Raw genomic sequence first — 17,054 nt, 5'->3', positions numbered from 1 at the left:
CTCATGTGAAGCTGAACCACTAGCCATGAACATAGGCCAGGGCCTCAGCCGTTCCTTGCCACTCCGTGTCGTAAATGGCATATAGGCAATTTTACGCTTCTCCTCAGACGCTTTTAATTTTGATTTTTGGGTCATTTTACTGATCTTTTGTGTTTTGGATTTTACATGCTCTGTACTATGACATTGGGCATCGGCCTTGGCAGATGACGTTGATGGCATTTCATCGTCTCGGCCATGACTAGTGGCAGCAGCTTCAGCACGAGGTGGAAGTGGATCTTGATCTTTCCCTTTTTTTTTAACCTGCACATTTTTGTTCTCCATATTTTAATGCGCACAACTAAAAGGCACCACAGGTATACAATGTAGATGGATGGATAGTATACTTATGGACGACGAGTGACGACACAGAGGTAGGTACAGCAGTGGCCTACCGTACTGCTATATACAGTATAATGGACCTGGTGGACACTGTCAGCAGACTGCGTTTATAGTATAAAGAAAAAAAGACACCACAGGTATACAATGTAGATGGATGGATAGTATACTTATGGACGACGAGTGATGACACAGAGGTAGGTACAGCAGTTTACCGTACTGCTATATACAGTATAATGGACCTGGTGGACACTGTCAGCAGACTGCGTTTATAGTATAAAAAAAAAGACACCACAGGTATACAATGTAGATGGATGGATACTTAATATACTTATGGACGATGAGTGATGACACAGAGGTAGCTACAGCAGTGGCCTACCGTACTGCTATATACAGTATAATGGACCTGGTGGACACTGTCAGCAGACTGCGTTTTTAGTATAAAGAACAAAAGACACCACAGGTATACAATGTAGATGGATGGATAGTATACTTATGGACGACGAGTGACGACACAGAGGTAGGTACAGCAGTGGCCTACCGTACTGCTATATACAGAATAATGGACCTGGTGGACACTGTCAGCAGACTGCGTTTATAGTATATAAAAAAAGACACCACAGGTATACAATGTAGATGGATGGATACTTAGTATACTTATGGACGATGAGTGATGACACAGAGGTAGGTACAGCAGTGGCCTACCGTACTGCTATATACAGTATAATGAACCTGGTGGACACTGTCAGCAGACTGCATTTATAGTATAAAGAAAAAAAGACTCCACAGGTATACAATGTAGATGGATGGATACTTAGTATACTTATGGACGACAAGTGACGACACAGAAGTAGGTACAGCAGTGGCCTACCGTACTGCTATATACAGTATAATGGACCTGGTGGACACTGTCAGCAGACTGCGTTTATAGTATAAAGAAAAAAAGACACCACAGGTATAAAATGAAGATGGATGGATACTTAGTATACTTATGGACGACGAGTGACGACACAGAGGTAGGTACAGCAGTGGCCTACCGTACTGCTATATACATTATAATGGACCTGGTGGACACTGTCAGCAGACTGCGTTTATAGTATAAAGAAAAAAAGACACCACAGGTATACAATGTAGATGGATGGATAGTATACTTATGAACGACGAGTGACGACACAGAGGTAGGTACAGCAGTGGCCTACCGTACTGCTATATACAGTATAATGGACCTGGTGGACACTGTCAGCAGACTGCGTTTATAGTATAAAGAAAAAAAGACACCACAGGTATACAATGTAGATGGATGGATAGTATACTTATGGACGACCAGTGATGACACAGAGGTAGGTACAGCAGTTTACCGTACTGCTATATACAGTATAATGGACCTGGTGGACACTGTCAGCAGACTGCGTTTATAGTATAAAAAAAAGACACCACAGGTATACAATGTAGATGGATGGATACTTAGTATACTTATGAACGACGAGTGATGACACAGAGGTAGGTACAGCAGTGGCCTACCGTACTGCTATATACAGTATAATGGACCTGGTGGACACTGTCAGCAGACTGCGTTTTTAGTATAAAGAAAAAAAGACACCACAGGTATACAATGTAGATGGATGGATAGTATACTTATGGACGACGAGTGACGACACAGAGGTAGGTACATCAGTGGCCTACCGTACTGCTATATACAGTATAATGGACCTGGTGGACACTGTCAGCAGACTGCGTTTATAGTATATAAAAAAAGACACCACAGGTATACAATGTAGATGGATGGATACTTAGTATACTTATGGACGACGAGTGATGACACAGAGGTAGGTACAGCAGTGGCCTACCGTACTGCTATATACAGTATAATGGACCTGGTGGACACTGTCAGCAGACTGCGTTTATAGTATAAAGAAAAAAAGACTCCACAGGTATACAATGTAGATGGATGGATACTTAGTATACTTATGGACGACAAGTGACGACACAGAAGTAGGTACAGCAGTGGCCTACCGTACTGCTATATACAGTATAATGGACCTGGTGGACACTGTCAGCAGACTGCGTTTATAGTATAAAGAAAAAAAGACACCACAGGTATACAATGTAGATGGATGGATACTTAGTATACTTATGGACGACGAGTGACGACACAGAGGTAGGTACAGCAGTGGCCTACCGTACTGCTATATACAGTATAATGGACCTGGTGGACACTGTCAGCAGACTGCGTTTATAGTATAAAGAAAAAAAGACACCACAGGTATACAATGTAGATGGATGGATACTTAGTATACTTATGGACGACGAGTGACGACACAGAGGTAGGTACAGCAGTGGCCTACCGTACTGCTATATACAGTATAATGGACCTGGTGGACACTGTCAGCAGACTGCGTTTATAGTATAAAAAAAAAGACACCACAGGTATACAATGTAGATGGATGGATAGTATACTTATGGACGACGGGTGACGACACAGAGATAGGTAGAGCAGTGGCCTACCGTACTGCTATATACAGTATAATGGACCTGGTGGACACTGTCAGCAGACTGCGTTTATAGTATAAAAAAAAAAGACACCACAGGAGTGTTTTTCAGGCAGACAAACGTATACTGGTGGCCACTGTCAGCAAAACTGTGCACTGTACTCCTGCTATAGCTGCTCCCCAGTCCCCACAATTAAGCAGTGTGAGCACTCAGCACAGATATATCATGCAGCACACTGAGCACAGATATTTTATGGAGCGTTTTTCTTCCGGCAGAGAACGGATAAAAAACTGGTGGTCACTATTAGCAAAACTCTGCACTGTACTCCTCCTAACAGCTGCTCCCCAATCCTCCCCACAATAAGCTAAGCAATCAGATCAACTGTGTAACTATATAAACGGAGAGGACGCCAGCCACGTCCTCTCCCTATCAATCTCAATGCACGTGTGAAAATGGCGCCGACGCGCGGCTGCTTAAATAGAATCCGAATCTCGCGAGAATCCGACAGCGGGATGATGACGTTCGGGCGCGCTCGGGTTAACCGAGCCATACGGGAGAATCCGAGTATGGCTCGGACCCGTCTAAAAAGGGTGAAGTTTGGTTTCTCGGAAACCGAACCCGCTCATCACTAGTTTTATCTAGTGATGAACGGGTTCGGTTTCTCGGAAACCGAATCCCCCCCGAACTTCACCCTTTTTACACGGGTCCGAGGCATACTCGGATTCTCCCGTATGGCTCGATTAACCCCAGCGCGCCCGAACGTCATCATCCCGCTGTCGGATTCTCGCGAGATTCGGATTCTATATAAGCAGCCGCGCGTCGCCGCCATTTTCACTCGTGCATTGGAAATGTTAGGGAGAGGACGTGGCTGGCGTCCTCTCTGTGTATTGTTGATGCAAATATCTGTGCTTGCTTTACTTATTGCTTAATTGTGGTGACTGGGGAGCAGCTGTATATTAATATAGGAGGGGTACAGTGCAGAGTTTTGCTGATCAGTGACCACCAGTTTTTTCCGTTCTCTGCATGAAAAAAACGCTCATTATCTGTGCTCAGTGTGCTGCAAATATCTGAGCTCACACTGCTTAATTGTGGGGACTGGGGAGCAGCTGTATTATATAGCAGGAGTACAGTGCAGAGTTTTGCTGACAGTGACCACCAGTATACGTTGTCTGCCTGAAAAACACTCCATATCTGTGCTCAGTGTGCTGCTTTATTGTGGGGACTGGGGACCACCAGTATAATATTATATAGGAGGAGTACAGTGCAGAGTTTTGCTGACCAGTGACCACCAGTATACGTTGTCTGCCTGAAAAACACTCCATATCTGTGCTGCATTGTAGACAGTATACAGTAGGAGTACAGTGCATAATTTTGCTGACCACCAGTATATAATATATAGGAGTACGGTACAGAAGGCCACTGCTGTACCTACCTCTGTGTCGTCAAGTATACTATCCATCCATACCTGTGGTGCATTTCAGTTTTGCACAGTTTGCTGACCACCAGTATATAATATATAGCATTACGGTACAGTAGGCCACTGCTGTACCTACCTCTGTGTTGTCAAGTATACTATCCATCCATACCTGTGGTGCATTTCAGTTTTGCACAGTTTGCAGACCACCAGTATATAATATATAGCATTACGGTACAGTAGGCCACTGCTGTACCTACCTCTGTGTCGTCAAGTATACTATCCATCTACATTCTATACCTGTGGTGCATTTTAGTTTTGCAGTTTGCTGACACAGTGACCACAAGTATATATAGCAGTACGGTACGGAAGGCCACTGCTGTACCTACCTCTGTGTCGTCAAGTATACTATCCATCTAGATTCTATACCTGTGGTGCACGTCAGTTGTGCAGTTTGCTGACACAGTGACCACCAGTATATATAGCAGTACGGTACGGAAGGCCACTGCTGTACCTACCTCTGTGTCGTCAAGTATACTATCCATCTACATTCTATACCTGTGGTGCATTTTAGTTTTGCAGTTTGCTGACACAGTGACCACAAGTATATATAGCAGTACGGTACGGAAGGCCACTGCTGTACCTACCTCTGTGTCGTCAAGTATACTATCCATCTACATTCTATACCTGTGGTGCATTTTAGTTTTGCAGTTTGCTGACACAGTGACCACCAGTATATATAGCAGTACGGTACGGAAGGCCACTGCTGTACCTACCTCTGTGTCGTCAAGTATACTATCTATCTACATTCTATACCTGTGGTGCATTTTAGTTTTGCAGTTTGCTGACACAGTGACCACCAGTATATATAGCAGTACGGTACGGAAGGCCACTGCTGTACCTACCTCTGTGTCGTCAAATATACTATCCATCTAGATTCTATACCTGTGGTGCATTTCAGTTGTGCAGTTTGCTGACACAATGACCACCAGTATATATAGCAGTACGGTACGGAAGGCCACTGCTGTACCTACCTCTGTGTCGTCAAGTATACTATCCATTTAGATTCTATACATGTGGTGCATTTCTGTTGTGCAGTTTGCTGACACAGTGACCACCAGTATATATAGCAGTACGGAAGGCCACTGCTGTACCTACCTCTGTGTCGTCAAGTATACTATCCATCTACATTCTATACCTGTGGTGCATTTTAGTTTTGCAGTATGCTGACACAGTGACCACCAGTATATATAGCAGTACGGTACGGAAGGCAACTGCTGTACCTACCTCTGTGTCGTCAAGTATACTATCCATCTACATTCTATACCTGTGGTGCGACCTTGGTGCGCCTCTTTTTTTCTTTGCATCATGTGCTGTTTGGGGACAATTTTTTTGAAGTGCCATCCTGTCTGACACTGCAGTGCCACTCCTAGATGGGCCAGGTGTTTGTGTCGGCTGCTTGTGTTGCTTAGCTTAGTCACACAGCGACCTCATTGCGCCTCTTTTTTTCTTTGCATCATGTGCTGTTTGGGGACTATTTTTTTGAAGTGCCATCCTGTCTGACACTGCAATGCCACTCCTATATGGGCCAGGTGTTTGTGTCGGCCACTTGGGTCGCTTAGCTTAGTCACACAGCTACCTCATTGCGCCTCTTTTTTTCTTTGCATCATGTGCTGTTTGGGGACAATTTTTTTAATCTGCCATCCTGTCTGACACTGCAGTGCCACTCCTAGATGGGCCAGGTGTTTGTGTCGGCCACTTGGGTCGCTTAGCTTAGTCACACAGTGACCTTGGTGCGCCTCTTTTTTTCTTTGCATCATGTGCTGTTTGGGGACAATTTTTTTGAAGTGCCATCCTGCCTGACACTGCAGTGCCACTCCTAGATGGGCCAGGTGTTTGTGTCGGCCACTTGTGTTGCTTAGCTTAGTCACACAGCGACCTTGGTGCGCCTCTTTTTTTCTTTGCATCATGTGTTATTTGGGGACAATTTTTTTGAAGTGCCATCCTGCCTGACACTGCAGTGCCACTCCTAGATGGGCCAGGTGTTTGTGTCGGTCACTTGTGTCGCTTAGCTTAGTCACACAGCGACCTTGGTGCGCCTCTTTTTTTCTTTGCATCATGTGCTGTTTGGGGACTATTTTTTTGAAGGGCCATCCTGCCTGACACAGCAGTGCCACTCCTAGATGGGCCAGGTGTTTGTGTCGGCCACTTGTGTCGCTTAGCTTAGCCATCCAGCGACCTCGGTGCAAATTTTAGGACTAAAAATAATATTGTGAGGTGTTCAGAATAGACTGAAAATGAGTGTAAATTATGGTTATTGAGGTTAATAATACTATGGTATCAAAATTACCCCCAAATTCTATGATTTAAGCTGTTTTTTAGGGTTTTTTGTAAAAAAAAAATGAATCAAAAACACACCCGAATCCATCAAAAAATTTTCAGGGAGGTTTTGCCAAAACGCGTCTGAATCCAAAACACGGCCGCGGAACCGAATCCAAAACCAAAACACAAAACCCGAAAAATGTCCGGTGCACATCACTAGTTTTATCAGAGGTGTGCGGACTCTGGGTGGGCCCCTCCTCTGCATGGCGAGGTAGGCTCTGGTATTGTGTCGGAGTCTATTGCGCATGTGCAGGTCTCCGGAAACATGGCGCCCGCCATGTTCTACTGAGTAATTTCACTACTGCGCATGCGCAGTGGCCATTTTGGGTGTGATTTTAGCCGCAGCGCCCTTTGCGGGACTCCGGAAAGGTAAGTATTAAAATATGGGTGCAGTCTGTGTGTTGTGGGCCCTCTGGACTCAAGGGTCTGTGTGGACTGCACACATTGCACCCATTATAGAAACATCAATACAAATGTCACAGCTGCTGGGATTTGTATTGAGATTCCCAGTGGAGACGTCTGTGATCCTTTGCTTGTGTACAAAGTGTAACCATCGGATGCGCATCGGTTGGTATCTAAACTATGGTTATAAAGCATGGCCGATAGAAGGGAGACACCGGAGTCATTTTAACTGTGTACGGGATTGCAGTTGCAAGCTGTGACACGCCTCGCAAGTGGCCGCTGCACATCTGTGTTTGAATCGCTTCTCCATTATTACCTCCCACAATTGTTCCCTGACTATCAAACGGTTTGTGAATAAATCCTCGGTGTGACTGCCATCGCAGGACCATCGCAGCACATGTGCAGTGCGAATTATACACATGCGCTGTGGTAAAAAAATCACTCCACTGCATTAGAGATGAGCGGGTTCGGTTCATCAAAATCCGAACCCCCCCGAACTTCACCTATTTTACACGGTTCCGAGGCAGCCTTGGATCTTCCTGCCTTGCTCGGTTTACCCGAACACGCCCGAACGTCATCATCCCGCTGTCGGATTCTCGCGAGATTCGTATTCTATATAAAGCTCCTTAATCTGTGCTCAGTGTGCTACAAATATCTGTGCTCAGTGTGCTGCAAATATCTGTGCTCAGTGTGCTTTGTTGTGGGGACTGGGGACCACCAGTATATAATTATACTTATAGTAGTACAGTACAGAAGGCCATTGCTGTATCTTGCAGCTCTGTGTAACTGCAAGTATTGATTCCATATCTGTGCAGCATTTTTGTGAGCAGTATATATAGTATTACAGTGCAGCATTTTGGTGACCAACAGTATATAGTTGTGTTCAGTAGGCCATTGCTGTATCTTGCTTTGTGTCACTGCAAGTATCCATTCCATATATGTGCTGCATTTTTGTGAGCAGTATATATAATAGTATTACAGTCATAGGCGTGCGCAGGGGGGGTGCCTGGTGCGCACAGGCACCCCTAATGTCTGGCACCCCGATCTCACATGCCTGATGCAGCGATTGCCGAGCAGGCTGATTACTGTCCCCTCTGCGCTGCACCCTGTCAGGACTGCATTACTGACCGGACGCCTGGGTTAATCAAGGGTGCCACTGACACCGGCTTTCAAATTTCCGGCTCCACTTCCATGTACAAAAACAGCGTGATGTGACGTGATGATGTCATGCTGCTTGCACGCCCACCCGTCACACGGAAAGAGAGGGGGAGCCAGACCAGGCTGAGGAGGAGCAGTGTAATTACAGTGAGTGCCATCAGGGGTGTTTGTTTGGTGCACACCACAACATCTGACAATGTATCTGCTTTGTTAGGATTGGTACAAGGGTGGATATTTATATTGTGTTGACTGTCAATAGATGGTGCTAGACATACCCAAAAGGCGGTGCTATGCACACCATTCCGACGGTGCACCCCCTAATAAAATGTGCTGCGCACGCCTATGATTACAGTGCAGCATTTTGGTGACCAACAGTATACATATATAGTACAGTACAGTACAGTAGGCCATTGCTATTGATATATTACTGGCATATAATTCCACACATTAAAAAATGGAGAACAAAAATGTGGAGGGTAAAATAGGGAAAGATCAAGATCCACTTCCACCTCGTGCTGAAGCTGCTGCCACTAGGCATGGCCGAGACGATGAAATGCCATTAACGTCGTCTGCCAAGGCTGATGCCCAATATCATAGTAGAGAGCATGTAAAATCCCAAAAACTAAAGTTCAGTAAAATGACCCAAAAATCTAAATTAAAAGCGTCTGAGGAGAAGCATAAACTTGCCAACATGCCATTTACGACACAGAGTGGCAAGGAATGGCTGAGGCCCTGGCCTATGTTCATGGCTAGTGGTTCAGCTTCACATGAGGATGGAAGCACTCATCCTCCTGCTAGAAAACTGAAAAGAGTTAAGATGGCAAAAGCGCAGCAAAGAACTGTGCGTTCTTCTAAATCACAAATCCCCAAGGAGAGTCCAACTGTGTCGGTTGCGATGCCTGACCTTCCCAACACTGGACGGGAAGAGGAGGCGCCTTCCACCATTTGCACGCCCCCTGCAAGTGCTGGAAGGAGCACCCGCAGTCCAGTTCCTGATAGTCAAATTGAAGATGTCACTGTTGAAGTACACCAGGATGAGGATATGGGTGTTGCTGGCGCTGAGGAGGAAATTGACAAGGAGGATTCTGATGGTGAGGTGGTTTGTTTAAGTCAGGCACCCGGGGAGACACCTGTTGTCCGTGGGATGAATATGGCCATTGACATGACTGGTCAAATTACAAAAAAAAATCACCTCTTCGGTGTGGAATTATTTTAACAGAAATGCGGACAACAGGTGTCAAGCCGTGTGTTGCCTTTGTCAAGCTGTAATAAGTAGGGGTAAGGACGTTAACCACCTAGGAACATCCTTCCTTATACATCACCTGGAGCGCATTCATCAGAAGTCATTGACAAGTTCAAACTTTGGGTGACAACGGAAGCAGTCCACTGACAACTAAACCCCTTCCTCTTGTACCCAAGCTCCTGCAAACCACACCACCAACTCCCTCAGTGTCAATTTCCTCCTTAGACAGGAACGCCAATAGTCCTGCAGGCCATGTCACTGGCAAGTCTGACGAGTCCTCTCCTAACTGGGATTCCTCCAATGGATCCTTGAGTGTAACGCCTACTGCTGCTGGCGCTGCTGTTGTTGCTGCTGGGAGTTGATCGTCATCCCAGAGGGGAAGTTGGAAGACCACTTGTACTACTTCCAGTAAGCAATTGACTGTCCAACAGTCCTTTGCGAGGAAGATGAAATATCACAGCAGTCATCCTACTGCATAGCGGATTACTCATGTCTTGGCAGCTGTGTTGGTGTTAAACGTGTGTCCGGTATCCACCGTTAATTCACAGGGAATTAGAGAATTGCTTGAGGTACTGTGTCCCCGGTATCAAATACCATCTAGGTTCCACTTCTCTAGGCAGGCGATACCGAGAATGTACACAGACGTCAGAAAGAGTCACCAGTGTCCTAAAAAATGCAGTTGTACCCAATGTCCACTTAACCACGGACACGTGGACAAGTGGAGCAAGGCAGACTCAGGACTATATGACTGTGACAGCCCACTGGGTAGATGTATTGCCTCCCGCAGCAAGAACAGCAGCGGCGGCACCAGTAGCAGCATTTCGCAAACGCCAACTTGTTCCTAGGCAGGCTACGCTTTGTATCACCGCTTTCCATAAGAGGCACACAGCTGACAACCTCTTACGGAAACTGAGGAACATCATCACAGAATGGCTTACCCCAATTGGACTCTCCTGGGGATTTGTGACATCGGACAATGCCACCAATATTGTGCGTGTATTACATGTGGGCAAATTCCAGCATGTCCCATGTTTTGCACATACATTGAATTTGGTGGTGCAGAATTTAAAAAAAATGACAGGGGCGTGCAAGAGATGCTGTCGGTGGGCCGAAGAATTGCGGGCCACTTTCGGCATTCAGCCACCGCGTGCCGAAGACTGGAGCACCAGCAAACACTCCTGAACCTGCCCCGCCATCATCTGAAGCAAGAGGTGGTAACGAGGTGGAATTCAACCCTCTATATGCTTCAGAGGATTGAGGAGCAGCAAAAGGCCATTCAAGCCTATACATCTGCTTACGATGTAGGCAAAGGAGGGAGAAATGCACCTGACTCAAGCGCAGTGGAGAATGATTTCAACGTTGTGCAAGGTTCTGCAACCCTTTGAACTTGCCACACGTGAAGTCAGTTCAGACACTGCCAGCCTGAGTCAGGTCATTCCCCTCATCAGGCTTTTGCAGAAGCAGCTGGAGAGATTGAAGGAGGAGCTAAGATGGAGCGATTCCACTAGGCATGTGGGACTTGTGGATGGAGCCCTTAATTCGCTTAACCAGGATTCACGGGTGGTCAATCTGTTGAAATCAGAGCACTACATTTTGGCCACCGTGCTCGATCCTAGGTTTAAAGCCTACGTTGTATCTCTCTTTCCAGCAGACACAAGTCTGCACATGTTCAAAGACCTGCTGGTGTGACCCGTCAACAGCTCCTCCTTCACATTCTCCCGCAACTGGGGCTGCGAGGAAAAGGCTAAGAATTCCGAGCCCACCCGCTGGCGGTGATACGGGGCAGTCTGGAGCGAGTGCTGACATCTGGTCCGGACTGAAGGACCTGCCAACGATTACTGACATGTCGTCTACTGTCACTGCATATGATTCTGTCACCATTGAAAGAATGGTGGAGGATTATATGAGTGACCGCATCCAAGTAGGCACGTCAGACAGTCCGTATGTATACTGGCAGGAAAAAGAGGCAATTTGGAGGCCCTTGCACAAACTTGCTTTATTTTACCTAAGTTGCCCCCCCATCCAGTGTGTACTCCGAAAGAGTGTTTAGTGCAGCCGGTCACCTTGTCAGCAATCGGTGATTGAGGTTACTTCCAGAAAATGTGGAGAAGATGATGTTCATCAAAATGAATTATAATCAATTCTTCCGTGGAGACATTCACCAGCAATTGACTCCAGAAAGTACACAGGGACCTGAGATGGTGGATTCCAGTGAAGACGAATTAATAGTCTGTGAGGAGGGTGATATACACAGTGAAAGGGGTGATTAATCGGACGATGAGGACAGTGCCGTAACTAGACATTTTAGCGCTGTGTGCAAGAATCAGCATCGGCGCCCTCCCCCCACCACCATACACATACCATATAAAAAAATGGCCAATGCGCGCCGTAGGCACCCGCAAAAATATAGGGGCATGGCTTCAGGGGAAGGAGCATGGCCACAGAGCTCCCTTTTACACATTGTGGCAGACATTCCCCCTTTTTACATATTACGACAGACAGCGTCCCCCTTTTTACACATTACGGCAGACAGTGTCCCTTTTTTTGCACATTATGTCAGACAGCGCCCCCCTTTTTACACATTACGTCAGGCAGCGTCCCCTTTTTACACATTACGGCAAACAACGTCCCCCTTTTTACACATTACGGCAGACAGTCCCCCTTTTACACATTATGGCAAACAACGTCCTCCTTTTTACACATTACGGCAGACAACATCCCCCTTTTTACACATTACGGCAGACAGTCCCCCTTTTTAAACATTACAGCAGACAGCGTCCCCTTTTTACACATTATGGCAGCCAGTCCCCCTATTTACAGTGTGTGTGTGTGTGTTTGTGTGTGTGAGGTCACCTGTGCGAGGATTCTTCCAATTTCCAGCCACACAGACCCTCCTATGCACAGCCAGCACCCGTCCCTTCCACAGACGCCGGGACTCTCAGGCTGCAGAAGGTAAGCTACGATGCGGGGGTGAGGCGCCGGGACGAAGGGATATGGAGCTGACAGGCAATGCGGGGGTGAGGCGCCGGGACTATGGGATATGGAGCTGACATGCGATGAGATGCGGGGATGAGGCGCCGGGACTCACAGGCAGGATACGAGGCTGAGCAGCGCCACTCCCCTTCCCTTACCCGCTCATACAGATAACTGTGCTGCGCTACCCAGGTGCTGGGACTCCCAGGGCGCAGGCAGCCTGGCAGGATACAGAGGGATGAGGTGCGCTACCACGCCGACGCCAGTACAGCGGCCGTCCGGAGGGGTGTGTGTGTGCGCCGATGGTGCGCCTTCAGTGCATTTGCGCTGTGGGCAAGACACCATCGACACACACCTAGTTACGGCTTTGGATGAGGAGGAGGTGGACATCTTGCCTCTGTAGAGCCAGTTTGTGCAAGGTGAGATCGATTGCTTATTTTTTGGTGGGGGCCCAAAGCAACCAGTCATTTCAGTCACAGTCATGTGGCAGACCCTGTAGCTGAAATGATGGGTTTGTTAAAGTGGGAGGGCCCAAGGACAATTCCATCTTGCACCTCTTTTTTATTTATTTATCTCTGCATCATGTGCTGTTTGGGGACTATTTTTTTAAGTGCCATCCTGTCTGACACTGCAGTGCCACTCCTAGATGGGCCAGGTGTTTGTGCTGGCCACTTGGGTCGCTTAGCTTAGCCATCCAGCGACCTCGGTGCAAATTTTAGGACTAAAAATAATATTGTGACATGTGAGGTGTTCAGAATAGACTGGAAATGAGTGGAAATTATGGTTATTGAGGTTAATAATACTATGGGATCAAAATTACCCCTAAATTCTGTGATTTAAGCTGTTTTTGAAAAAAAAACACCCAAATCCAAAACACACCCGAATCCGACAAAAAAAATTTCAGGGAGGTTTTGCCAAAACGCGTCCGAATCCAAAACACAGGATAGGGAAGCTATGAAGGTTATGTGCGTGGGTCTGGAATTTGATAGGCTCTTCTGAAGAGGTGGGTTTTCAGGGAACGTTTAAAGATTTTGAGACCATAGGTGAGTCTTATTGTGCATGGGAGGACATTCCACAGAATGGGGGAAGCCTGGTTAAAGTCCTGTAATTTTGAGTGGGAACAAGTAATACATGTGAATGAGAGGCGCAGATCTTGTGCAGAGCGGACAGGTCTGGTAGGGAGATATTTTGAGATGAGTGAAGAGATGTATGATGGTGCAGTTTGGTTAATAGCCATGAATGTACGTAAAAGTATTTTATATTTAACACGGTAGAATACCGGTAACCAATGGAGGGACTAACAGAGCGGATCAGCAGACGAAGAACATCTAGGAAGATCAGCCTCGCAGCTGCATTTAAAATGGATTGTAGTGATGAGAGCCTATGTTTTGGGAAGACCGGTAAGGAGACTATTACAATAATCTATGTTGGAGATGATGAGTGCATGTATTAGAGTTTTTGCAGTGTCTTGTGTAAGATAAGGACATATTTTGATATGTTTTTTAGGTGCATGTAACATGATTTAGAGACAGATTGAATGTGTGAAACAAAGGACAGTTCAGATTCAAGGATGACACCTAGGCAGCGAGCTTGTGGGGTAGGGTGGATAGTCGAATTTTCAACAGTTATTGATATATCTGGTTGGTAACTAGTCTTGGCTGGTGAAAAAATAATTAGTTCTGTTTTGGAAATGTTGAGTTTGAGGTGGCAAGATGACATCCAAGATAAAATGGCAGACAGGCATTCAGTGACACAAACCAATACAGATGGTGATAAATCTGGGGAGGATAGGTAGATTTGAGTATCATAAGCGTACAAATGATACTGAAATCCGAAGGAGCTGATTAGTTTACCAAGAGATGAGGTATAGATTGAGAAAAGCAGAGGACCTAAGACTGAGCCTTGCGATACTCCAACTGATAGAGGTAGTGAAGAAGAGGTAGAATCAGAGAAGCGAACACTGAAGAGTGATTAGATAAGTAGGATGAGAACCAAGTAAGGGCTGTGTCCTGAAGATCTAGTGATTGTAGTGTTTGTATGAGAAGAGAGTGGTCAACAGTGTCAAAAGCAACAGAGAGATCTAGAAGAATAAGTAGTGTGTAATGGCCTTTCGATCTAGCAGTAACCAGATCATTCACTACTTTGGTCAGTGCCGTCTCTGTGGAGTGTTGGGCATGAAAGCATGACTGAAGTGGGTCCAATAAGTTGTGGGAGTTGAGAAAGTGTGTAAGGCGAATGTAGCAAGTCTATTAAGTAGCTTGGAGAGACATGGGAGCTGAGAAATGGGACGGTAGTTAGAGTGTTTGGGTCAGAATTGTGTTTTTTCACAATGGAAGTAATCACTGCATGCTTAAACAGAGAAAGAAAGATACCAGTAGAGAGAGATTAAAGATTTCAGTTAAGGTTGGGATAAGCACAGGAGATAAAGTTTTACTGACTTGTGAGGGTATAGGATCAAGAGGAGAGGTAGTGGAGTCGGAGGATAAAAAGAGTGTTGATACGTCATCTTCACTTGTGGGATCAAATTAAGCAAAAGTGCCAGAGGGTTCAGGTAGGGAATTGAGCAGGTCACTGGCTGAGTTAGAGCATACCATTTCATGTTGGATTTTATCAATCTTATCCTTGAAGTAGTAAGCAAGTTCTTGTGCACGGATAGTAACTAGTGGGGGAGGTGAGGGAGGGTAAAGAAGTGATGTAAATGTATTAAAAAGTCACTTGGTGTTGGTGGCATGAGAAGAGATGAGAGATTGGAAATATGTTTGTTTGGCAGCGTCCAGGGCCTGACGATAGGAGTGGATGCTGGTCTTATATATGAGAAAGTCACTTGGATTCTGAGATTTACCCCACTGACGTTCTACTTTACATGACAGTTTTTGTTGGTGTCTTGCTGATTTAGAGTGCCACGGTTGGCATCTAAGCCTACGTGGAGTGTGATGAGAAGCTGGAGCCATTTCATCAAGGGCACGCTCTAGAGTCTGGTTCAGGTGGGATACAGCAGTCTCAGGTGTGGTAAATGTAGAAATTGGTGAGAGCAGTTGTTGCAAAGAAGTGGAAAGTTGTTGAAAATTTATATTGTTAGTATTTCTGCGGGTTAGAGGAGGCTTGCTTATTTTTTAGTGTCATAGAGTTATTAGCACATTATGCCCACACTGTAATATTGCCCCTTACACATTATGCCCAAACAGTAGTAATGCCCCTTACACATTATTCCCACATAGTAGTGCCCCTTACACTTTGTGCCCACACAGTAGTAGTGCCCCTTACACATTATGCCCACACAGTAGTATTGCCCTTTACACATTACACCTGCACCATAGTAGTGCCCATTACACATTAAGCCCATACAGTAGTAGTGCCCCTTACACATTATGCACACACAGTCTTATTGTCCATTACACATTTTTCCAGAAGGGCATGGCTGCCTGATACTGCTGAGAACAGTTAATCAGTCAGCTGAGTAGAGAGGCAGGAAGAACTACATTTTCAGAGGAAGTCAGGGTTTTGGAAAAATGAGTAAATGGGAGGAGTTGAGAGTAGAGGGGTGAGCAGTCACTCCTCCCCCTCCGGCCTAGCCTTTACTGCTGTCAGCAGTATTCACCTTAAGGCAGCCACTGCATTACTGAGTCTGGGGTATTAGAGGCTGGTGGTGGCACATGGTGAGTTAGTGTGACTCACTGTAATGCCAGCTGCTGTTGGCCCCTTCACTGAAGCAGGCCCTTGTGCAATGCACTGGCTGCATCACTGCTAGTTCTATTTCTGATATAGAATTTTCAAGGAGATAAATTCCAAAATTTGTTTATAAACTTAATCTGACATTCAAACATAATAGATTAAGTTCTGTTTTAAAAATAAATGACAAAAAACACACCAAACCATTACTTACTAGCAGACTTATATCTAAGAAACCTGCTATCATTCCTAAGTTCTATGTGATGTATTGAGCTACAGGTATTGTTTGTGCAGTATTTAGATTACACTATGTTGGCAGCTGAGTAAGTAGAATCAGGTTATATAAGATGACAAAGGTGTTCTTTCAGCTATAAAAATAAGTTTCAGGTGTTAATTACAGTTCCTGTGCTTCACGAGTTTATTACTTATTTCAAAACTATGATGTGCTGTAGCTGAGGTGTTCTTTTAGATACAAACACAGTTTAAAGCAGTTTAGTAGTTGAAAGCAAGGCAGACGGAGAAGCAAGGTATACTCTTCATAGAAATTCTCATCATTTTGGTTTTTAATAAGTTAAGTGGCTCAACTTGGTATTCGACATTTATTTTATACCTGTTGCATAATAGATTTATCTTGTGTTCCTCTATTCATGGGCGTAAGTTTATACTAGTACTGTAGCCTGGGAAATGACATAGCTGTTGGTGCTCACATTCACTACCAATACCTCTTCTCAGTAGCACCCACAAACACATTCCCTCCAAGGGCAACGAGATGAGGGGTATTAATTACCTGGGCCCGGGCTTGTTAGAGGGGCCCAGCCTGGTCATCTCCTAAGGGGGGCTCCCTGTGTGGCTGCCTGTGCTCCCTATACGGCTGCGAGGAGGAGGGGATGTTAGGGTGGGGGAGTGCGCACTGAATAGGAAGTCTCATCATGGGTGCAGGCTGCTGTG

The sequence above is a fragment of the Pseudophryne corroboree genome, chromosome 1 (assembly GCF_028390025.1).
Source record: "Pseudophryne corroboree isolate aPseCor3 chromosome 1, aPseCor3.hap2, whole genome shotgun sequence".
NCBI lineage: Eukaryota > Metazoa > Chordata > Amphibia > Anura > Myobatrachidae > Pseudophryne > Pseudophryne corroboree.
The sequence above is the reverse complement of the archived record's forward strand: the minus strand, read 5'-3'. Positions refer to the sequence as shown.